Source organism: Crocuta crocuta, unplaced genomic scaffold, assembly GCF_008692635.1.
Source record: "Crocuta crocuta isolate KB4526 unplaced genomic scaffold, BGI_CrCroc_1.0 scaffold1, whole genome shotgun sequence".
Classification (NCBI taxonomy): Eukaryota; Metazoa; Chordata; class Mammalia; order Carnivora; family Hyaenidae; genus Crocuta; species Crocuta crocuta.
In genome coordinates this window covers 8,421,939-8,431,439 of record NW_027527930.1, presented here as the reverse complement: position 1 = coordinate 8,431,439, position 9,501 = coordinate 8,421,939, and the positions used below count along the sequence as shown (strand labels likewise).

The following is a 9,501-nucleotide window of genomic DNA, read 5'->3' as shown; positions in this document are numbered from 1 at the left end:
GGAATTTTTTTTTTTTTTCCAAAACAGAATCCCAAACCCAAAACAACTCTTATAAGGGATGCAGGTAACAGAAAAAGAGTTAAATAAAACAACAATGGTTCCTGAATTTAAAGGAAGGATGCCCACTTCTCTCTCTCAAGAGGCAGATGGTCAGCTGAAAAATAAAAACATTGCATCAATAGAACACTCTGAATAAAAAAATTGTAGCCATCTCTGTTCATGCAATATCAAAGGTTAAAAAAAAAAAAAACCACCCCAACTCCAAAACAACCCATAAAACTAACAAAAGGAAGCAGAATGTTGCCCGGATCTTATGACCTGATTGATGGTTGAGGGTCCTGATGGGGCAGTTCAGAATGTTGCTCATGGGACAGAGAGGTCTGGAGTTAACATGAGATCAAGTTTGTGGACCCTGGAGGTGGTGACCAGCTAAGGGTAGGGTACAAGCTGTGTCTTCAGTCCGTGAGTTCTCAGATCAGCAGCTTCAAGAATGTGACAGCTAAGCAAGAGGGTCCCAACACATGGCTATCTTGGGTCTTGGCCCAAGTTCTTTTTTTCACTCAATTTCCTCTTAAGTACTATTAAGTATTACTGTTTTGGGTAGTGATGAGTCACTTTAGTAACCACTATGGGCAGTGGTTTGTAAACAGACATTGACAAATACAAACAGCAATGCAATATTTGACCCAGACTTTAAAAGAATAGGAGGCGATGGTGGAAATGAGGTAACTCTTCCCCAACACGTGTGAACAGACAGCTCCTGCTCTTCTAATGCTCTATGTCCATTAGGAGAGAGTAGGGCTTGTCAACAGGATGGTTACATAAAGAAGAAGCTACAGAAGAGAAAAAAGAAAGATTCAGATTCAAATTTGGTTCTTAAAGTTTTAAAAAATAAAAAGGGGCTTTTCTACAACTGCGAAAGAACAGCAGTGTGTCAGTTACAGGGACGACTTCCTGGGGCACAGCTGGAGGCGAGCAGCCCAGCAACGGTGGCACCAGAGGCCAGGGAAGAAGAGGAGACCTCTGCTGGGGCTGGAGGTGGCGGGGTGCCAGGGACACTGATCAGGACAGAAGGGGGTGGGAATGGGGGAGAAAGGGTAGCAGAGACCATATGTGAAATACAGGATACCACATGGCAAGTATCTCGGAGAAGCTGGAGCTTGTGCAGATGGTCGCATCTGAAATCCACCAGACAAGGCAGGAAAGCATGAGACTCTTTCATCCCTACTTCTTTTATCCGACATAATAACCATGTGTCCATATGCATACCAAATACTGACTAAAAAGAACTCACAAAAGGGCACACATTGTTTGGGTAAAAATATATTTTCCCCCACTTTTATGTCTTGGCACTAGTGATATATGCATAGGTTACCTGTCCACCACTCTCCTACCTTAACAGACACCAAATTACTGAGCATGTTTGCTAAGTGATTACTTTCTTACTTGAAAAAATGATATACTTCATATGGATACAATTATTTTAGGTTTTAAAAAAGACGAGTGTCTAACATGCAGCTTACATATATGACAAATCTGCATTAACACTGAAAGTAGATTACACAACACTTTTTTTTTTTAGAAACACATGGGTTATTTTCAAACAGCAAAATGACAATGTTCTACAACTACAGTTTAAGGCATATCAGCATATTTTAAAATTAAGAAATAGACAAAGTTCTAATGCTGTTCACAGCTTTTCAATTTATTTAAAAAATTCCCTTCATACCTACATACAATCTAGATTTTGTAGGTCATAATTTCCGCTAAAGACTGATCACATGTGTGTCCTGTCAATGGAACCAAGACTTCAGGAAGCTGAGACTTGACGATTTCAGACACTTGCAAATGGCAGAGCAAAGGGGTCTGAAAGGAGGGTTTGGAAGGAGCACACGGAGACAGGACGACGCGGGGTGAGAACAGCTGAAACCCAGAGTCAACAGTCTATATGGGACACACGAATGGATAGGGCAAGAGAGTGCAGAAACCCTGTCCGTTCGCTTGGAGCGCACAAGATATGAAGACTAAGTGTTATTGCTGGTGAGATTCCAAAGCAGAGAAGGAAGACAATAAGGAACCTGTGCTCAGTGTGCTGTTAAATGTTCCCCTGGTTGAGATGTCCTTTCTGGACGAAACTTTGACCAGTTATGAAGGAGCCTAGGTTGGGAAAACATAGTCTCTAACTGCTAGTAAATTCCCAAAATGCTTTTCCGTCACATTTTACTGCACGTACAACTATTATGAGTATCTAAAGTCCAGAAGCAGTGGTCATGATGGTTGAACAAAAGATATGGGGAGAGGCCAGCTAGATCTGTCTGGCAAAAACAAAAAAAACAGGTGTGTTCACTGCCAGCAGTTAGCATGGGGGAAGACCATTAAACCAAGATCATCAAAAAATTAAGCAGTCAGAAAAGCAGCTTAGCATAAAAAATATTTTCCTCTTGATTTTCTCCAATGGAAGGTAGTAGTTTCTTATTCTAGCTTTATTTACATAGTCAGAACTAAGGACCATCTAATATCCAGTGATGTCCACATTGCTGTGTAGAACACAGCTGGGAACAATAATTTCTGACTTCTATATCGGTATCAAAAAGCTGAATTTATATTTCTTGTGGAAAAGGTACAAATGTGGTTATTTAAATATATTTAGGGGTTTTTTTTTGTAAGCAAAGGCTACTCAAACCATTACCTCCCTATACCTCCCTCCAAAAAAGGAAAAGAAAAAATCCACCTATCCCATTTGTTTCTCTAATTTTAAAAAGTCAGAAAGATCTCAAAGTTTTCTTACTACTGTACTTACATGCAAAGGCGAAAGCACATCCAATTAGATTTGAGGGTATCATTTATTCCGTGCAGAGCCAAGGACTACTGTGAAAAAAGGCACAGATACAGAAAGAAGAAAAGGGCAGCAATAACAAACCAAACAGGGCCAGGGAGCAGGAGTAGAAGAGAGTTCAGAAGCAACATATTTAAAAAAAAAAAAAAAAAAAGAGCTTCTAGAACTTTCTTTTGACTTTTTATTCCCTGACTCTCCATAGGATTCATTTTGTCATGAAAATTTTCATGGGAGGAAAAAAAAAATCAACAATCTTGGAATCAAAAAGTCAGCTGGATGTCTTTCACAGTTAGGCTCACTGTTGAAAAGGTTTCAGTGATGTATTAAAAATGGTAATTTTAAGATGACCATTTTTGGAATTTACAGGTATATTTTCTGTTACAAGGCACAAAAATGCTCACACAAGCAGCGGTTGGAACAAGCATACAACACAAGTATTCAAGCTGTCAGGTGCACGGCGTATGAGCAAATTTAGCCATGGTTAGAATCAGCATGCCATCTAGTATTTGGCCGCTCCACAACTAGCTTTGGACTAGAATCATGAAAGAAAACAAAACAAAAAACTAAAACTAAAACATTAGTCCAGTAGCCCCTAAATCAGCCTTTATACCACCCTTGTTGATTCAAGTTTGCAGTTTCTAGCCCAGCTTAGTTTGGGCTTCAGTGAAACTGAATTTTTACCTTGCCTACTTAAGCCCAACTCAGTTCATGGAAGACCATAACTTCTTTCCCCTATAAGTATGATTGAGAATGAAGAGAAGGGGAAAAAAAGAAAACTTTTTTGGAATCAACTAGAGACTTACTGAAAAAAAAAAAGAAAAAAGAGTGGTGTGTGTGTGTGTTTAGGGGAGTGCCTTCTATCCTATTTACCTAAAGTCTGACTAGTGAAGGCCGGAAGGAAGCACAGAGCTGGAGCATCAGGTTCGTGAGAAAGAGTACTCTTTCAAGTAAGGAACGGTAGATGAGTTAGAAGTTGGGAAGATCTTGTTAGTGGAGGGGGGGAAACATCAAGAAGATGAAGGGATAAGCCTCATAAAGGAACAGAAACAAATCTGGTATGTGGTCTCTGTTGTGGCCTGTGGGTTGGCCCTGATTCTCGTTGATGGGGTGATGGGCTGGGACACAGAGAGCAGGCGGAGATAGTCATAGTGAGGAAAAGGTGAGGAAACTCCTTCAAGACAACTGGATTGGAAAGACCAGCTGCTCTAGTTCTCCTTCCTGTTATCGCCAAATATGGAAAGGAGACGTTGCACAGAAGCTAGATGTGCAGGTGAATTTCTACCTTCTTCACTCATGGCTTTGTGTCACATTCCTTCCCATTTCTTTTTTTTTTATGTTTATTTTTTCTTTGAGAAAGAAAAGAGAGAGTGTATGTGCGAGCAGAGGGAAGGGCAGAGAGAAAAGGAGACAGAGGATCTGAAGTGGACTCTGTGGTGACAGCCCAATGCAGGGCTCGAACCCATGAACTGTGAGACTGACCTGAGCCAAAGTCGGATGCTTGACCCACTGAGCCTCCCAGGAGTCCCCTTCCCATTTCTACCTTAAACTGATGAGGTCCCTTCATAATTTGTGCTGCAGATGATGCAGTTTATAACAAATTTCCTATCTGAAGTTATTTCTGAAAATTTTCTCCTCATGATTATTGAAAAGTATTATTAGAAGTACAGATATCCTAGAATTGGTCATTGGCCACGGAAAACATGAAAGAGTGCTCATTGTAAGCAGAAGGGAGGTCGTGGGAAGCCCATCATCCTTAGTGGAGGATTCTTCTACCAGGCAACGTTATACGACCTGACCTTGGAGATCACTAACTTCGAGAGGATCAGGTTGTGCTGATAAGAGAGACATCAGCAGTTTTCTCATTAGAGTCCAACTTGTCCAGGATTCGAAAGATAGAGGTTCAGAGATATTTTTAAAGCTGTAAGAGGGGACGGTATGAAGAGACCCACAACATGGGTCAAATAAAATTATAATAATGAATATCCATGCAAACGTAGAAGTCCTAAAATGCTGACCCACCGGTCTGCCTATGTACGAAGCTACCTTGGTTGGGGCATGTGTGGAGAAGAGGCAGAGTGAGTTCAGGGCTTCTGCCATCATGGAGATGAGAAATCAAGAAAACCCAAGTTGTTGCCATGGCTATTCAAGGTTATGATTCAGCGGCTGAGGCGTTGAGAAGTTCTCCTGACAGACGTACATGGCACCATTGACCCTTCGTCCCTCGGTTCAAAGCAACATACAAGCAACATGCTTCCTGCTGCCGCTCTGAACAGGCATAAAAGGCAAATCATTTACTTTCCAAAAACAAAGTCCAGCTGCACATAGCTTTCGGTGTTATTCTCTTGTTCTATCATTTTCCACTACCCAACAATATTCAGCAAAATGAGTTAATAGTTACTGGTGTCTGGGGAAGGGTAAAAAAATAAAATAAAATAAAACAAAAGGACACAGATGGCAGAGATACAATATTACTGCAAAAGCAGGTGAATGCGGGACCATCCTTGGCTTGCCAGGCTTTATGTGAAGCTTGCACTGCAAGTTAAAAAACAAAACAAAAAAGTTAGAAATAATAATAAATAAAAAAAGAAAGGAAAATTAGGAGCGCCAGCACCAGCATTCGGTGATGGTGAATGCTCATGCAATGATTATGGAATCGACAGAAATTAAAACCACAAATTTGAGTAAGCTATTCTACACGACAAGCAAAAGCAAAATTTTAATCTGAATTAACACATGGTTAGTTTCCATTTGCATGTAATTTATGAGTGACTTCTTGAAACCACTACATGTCAGAGTGGAAGGATTTGCTATTTGATTTTCATTTTCTCAAATAACATAAAACATGATCTGGTAGGTTTGGTCATCACATCGGTACTGAACAGGAGCAACACCTTCCCATTTCTGAGCGGCTGGAGTCAGAGAATAAATCTACAGTAATGTCTTCAACTGACGAACTTGGGGGCTGGGATGCAGGGAGTGGAGGGCATGCTATTATTAATCTGCTCGGGAAGGGACAACAGGACAAGCACCGTGCGGCCACAGCTGCAGCAGGTGCCAGGAGCCTTCCCCCGCACTGAGGTGCAACGCCAAACCCGAGATCCGCACGCCTACGTTTAGGCAAGTCCAAAACATGCGACTTCACTCCTTAGCAAGAATTAAAAAAAAAAAAAAAGTGTGTTTTTTTCTTTTCTTTTAAAAGATGAGTGGATGACTGTATAAACCGTGGTTATCAGATGCCAGGTACAGTTTTAAAATGATGGATTTTAAAACTTCCTTTTGGGATGGATGAGATGTCACCACCGATGGCCACTGGCGACTGTGCAAAGTTTTCGGCCAAGAACGCTGTTCACTGAACAACTTACCCTCGGGTACTCACACCACTGCGGCGTAGCCGCAAGCAAGGGAAGTGCCTTGGTGGCCAGAGAGGGCAGGAGGTGGGGTCCGGCTAATGGCAGTGCCAGGGTTAGCGCTACTTTGTCTGTAATCTTAGGAAAGGTTATATGCTCTCAGGCCACTACAGCTCAAGGAGAAGCACAAAGCCTTACCTATGTTAAAAAGGGAGCGTGTCATTAGAATAGAAAAAACAGAACTTAAAACTATTAGAAAAGCTAAGTTAATTTCTGAAGGGGAAGCACAGCAGGTGAATAAATAAGCATCTCTTTCATAAAAATGTTCTCCCTGAAACAAAACCAGCCCCAAAGTGGCACGTATGGTGACTCCAGCTGCATGAGGAGACAAGAGTCTCCCATTTCCAAAGAGCTGCTCTGGTTACCCTGGTCACTGTCTTTCTGTGGTCCTCTCTAACCACACTCTCTCCCCTGGCTGGCAGGGGTGGGGGTGGGGGGGCTTAACTTGTAAACTTCAGGCCTCCAACTTGCAGTTGCTTTCTGTGTTCAAATAGGAAAGTTGTAGAAAAGGTTAAGAACCTACCAAAAAATATGTGCCATCGTCATATACAAAACCTGGTCACTACTGCACACCAAATTAAGTCTAATTCTATTAATGATACGCGAGAATGTATAAATAAGGCTAAAATAGAATCTATACATATTTCATGTAAACTTGAAAAGCATTATACATCGCTAAGGCCCAAGGTTGGGGTGAAAATAACCTAAAATGATCAAAAGGGCAAGGAAAAACCTCCCTACAACTAGGAAGTCTGTTACTGGATAAACTCGTTTTTAATGGAGGCACAGTATGGATCTGCTCGTGGAACGTGTATTGTTTAGAAGCACGTCCGGCATACGTGAAATATCCTTGGACCATTGCTGGTCTTCTATAAACATGTTTAGTTCCGAAACATGTACCTTTATGCACACTAGTGCTTAAGGGTAGGAAAAACTTGACTTTGGGTTTCCTAAGCTGTGAGTCAGCAGCTTTTTGTTTCATCCATGCCTATTGATGTGGGCACTTACACACACACACACACACACACACACACACACACACACACACACACTCTCACACCCTTATTTTTATCTTGGGGTAGTTAGGATCAACAAGCGTATAGTGCTAAATGACTTTCATTTCACCTCTGAATATCTGCATGGGGAATGTCACCATGAGTGACTGATATTCTCTCAAAAAGCACAGCAGAAGGCGCTTTCTTGTACTGGATTATAATCTAGCTAATTGTTACTCTAGAAATTATCCAGCATAACTAAAGTTTCAGCCCTTGGGAGGCCTTGAAAACTTGGGTCAGTACCAACCCCATAGAAATCACACCACATCGACACCAACTACTTTCTCTTGCTTAGAAAACGTGCTTACTTCTTTGCTCTCTTGACACATTTTCTGCTGCCTCAGAGCTTGGAAAGTCAGAGTCTGTAAGGTATAATTTAAAACTCTGTGTGTCACTGTAGTAGTCCACCGTGCTTCTGCCACAGGCAGTGTAATGAGGTTCCTCAGGGGCGAGTCTGCATGGTCACCAAGACTCAGAGGACACCAGCACTGTGCTCGGTCCCCTATGATGGGTCTCAATTACTGTGCAGATTCAATCCCATCTGCTCTATTTGTTACGATTTAATTCCTTGCCTACTCAAGTACCAACATTGTTATCGTTTACTTAATTGTCCTTTTTTCCCCTAGAATCTTGGCATCAAAGGTAAAGAGCAAGAACCCTGAAACACATCCTGAGCTGCCTTATTGCTGCCCTAAGAGCACCGCGTGTTAAACAGACCAAGGAGGGCAGTGTCTGTGGGGTGGCCATCTAGCCGCCACAGAAGTGTTCCTAGAAGGTATCGTAGTGACCACTGTGCTTACTGTCAATCCAGTAGCAATTGTCATAAAAGTACACTCTCTAGTCGTTAAGGTGCTTTGATGTAGAGCTTCAAATCATGACAGCGTTTCAAGGCAGGCCCACGTCTCCCACTGGATTCAGGCAGCCGCTACTGGAGTATTATAGGAAGTGACTACTTTAAGAACAGCATCTGACCCTTTGGCACAATAAATCAAGGCCATATTTTTAAAAAATTTGGGGGGGGGGTCTGGAGATAGGTGTGTTTTGAGGATTAATGAGGGTGTCTGAACTGGAAGGATATTTTGATCCCATTTCCACAATAAAACAATTCACCATCTTATTGAATTTAAGGGAAAACTCGTGGCCACAAGCAGTTTGTCCCAATCTTCCATTTCGGAAACAAGACTTTAAGTGACTGGCTTATCAAGCCTCACGACACAAAATAGAAAAATTTTAACAATCGTCATTTTAGGATGCCCTTTATCAAGAGTCATGAGGATTGTCTCCAGGGAGCAGTGAAGAGAAACAGACTGTCTTCTCAAGAGTCCTAGTGTTGGTGCAGAAGACGCCACCGGAGACAGCAGGCTCCTCCAGCCCTGATTGCTTGGTCATGTGGTCAAGTTTTATAAATTAATATTCGTGTACCCTTTACAAATACTTTAAAAACCTGTGTCATCTTCCCTGCACTGTAGAGAAAAGACTTGCATTTATCTTTCTGGTAACAGACCAGCTTCCAGTCTGTAAATGGGAAAAGTAGAAACATGCAAGAGGAATCAATGGTTAGAGGGCCCCGATGGATGGGGGGGACACCCGCTTACTTTTTCTTATCCTTGTCTTTCTTGGTTTGCTGGGCCCCAGACTGCTGTGCCTGGGACTGCAGGAGCTGAGCCGCTGCCTTCTTCTTCTGGAAATTGTTCACCTCTTCCTCCAGCTCCTTCTTCTTGTCTTCCACTTTCTTCTTCTCTTCTTGGTGTGTCCGCTTCAGGAGGTCAAACTTCTCATGGAGCTGGAGGGGAATAGGGGAGGCCAAGCTTGGTGAGCGGAGTGGCAAGTTACTGAAGAGCTTCTGGATCCGTTCAAGCCCCAAACGTGCCCTGTGCTGCTGCACGTGCTTTAATCCCACGAGGGAGGCACCTTCCCGCGCTCCTGGAGGAGCCAGGCCGAGAGGGGCAAGGTTACCCCTCGGAGTCCTAGGAGACTTTGAGATGTGGTCCCCGTGGCACTCACTAAAGGGAATTCTGTTCATTTTTACTGATAATAAAATACATATTCATTGTAAAAAAACATAAGGAAGAAAATAAAAATTATCCGTGCTCCTAACAGAAATTCACCCAAGTGGTAATAAGGGTAGTTCGTTATTTCTGATCCTCTCTCAAATATATAATATACATTTACTTAGAGGCATACACAGCGACCACAGTTGACA

At 42.2% G+C, this 9,501-nt stretch overlaps 1 long non-coding RNA gene across 2 annotated transcripts; it reads right to left on the bottom strand.

Moving 5' to 3' along the window:
* On the bottom strand, positions 1-9,077 carry LOC144220373 (uncharacterized). 2 transcript variants are annotated; one of them, XR_013331717.1, is made up of 3 exons: positions 8,894-9,077; positions 2,801-5,368; positions 1-154 (listed from the first exon to the last, which is right to left on the bottom strand). It is a non-coding gene; the product is annotated as an uncharacterized LOC144220373 (long non-coding RNA). The 2 variants fall into 2 exon arrangements; XR_013331718.1 differs by having other exon boundaries at positions 2,801-2,868.
* Positions 9,078-9,501: the final 424 nt, after the last annotated feature.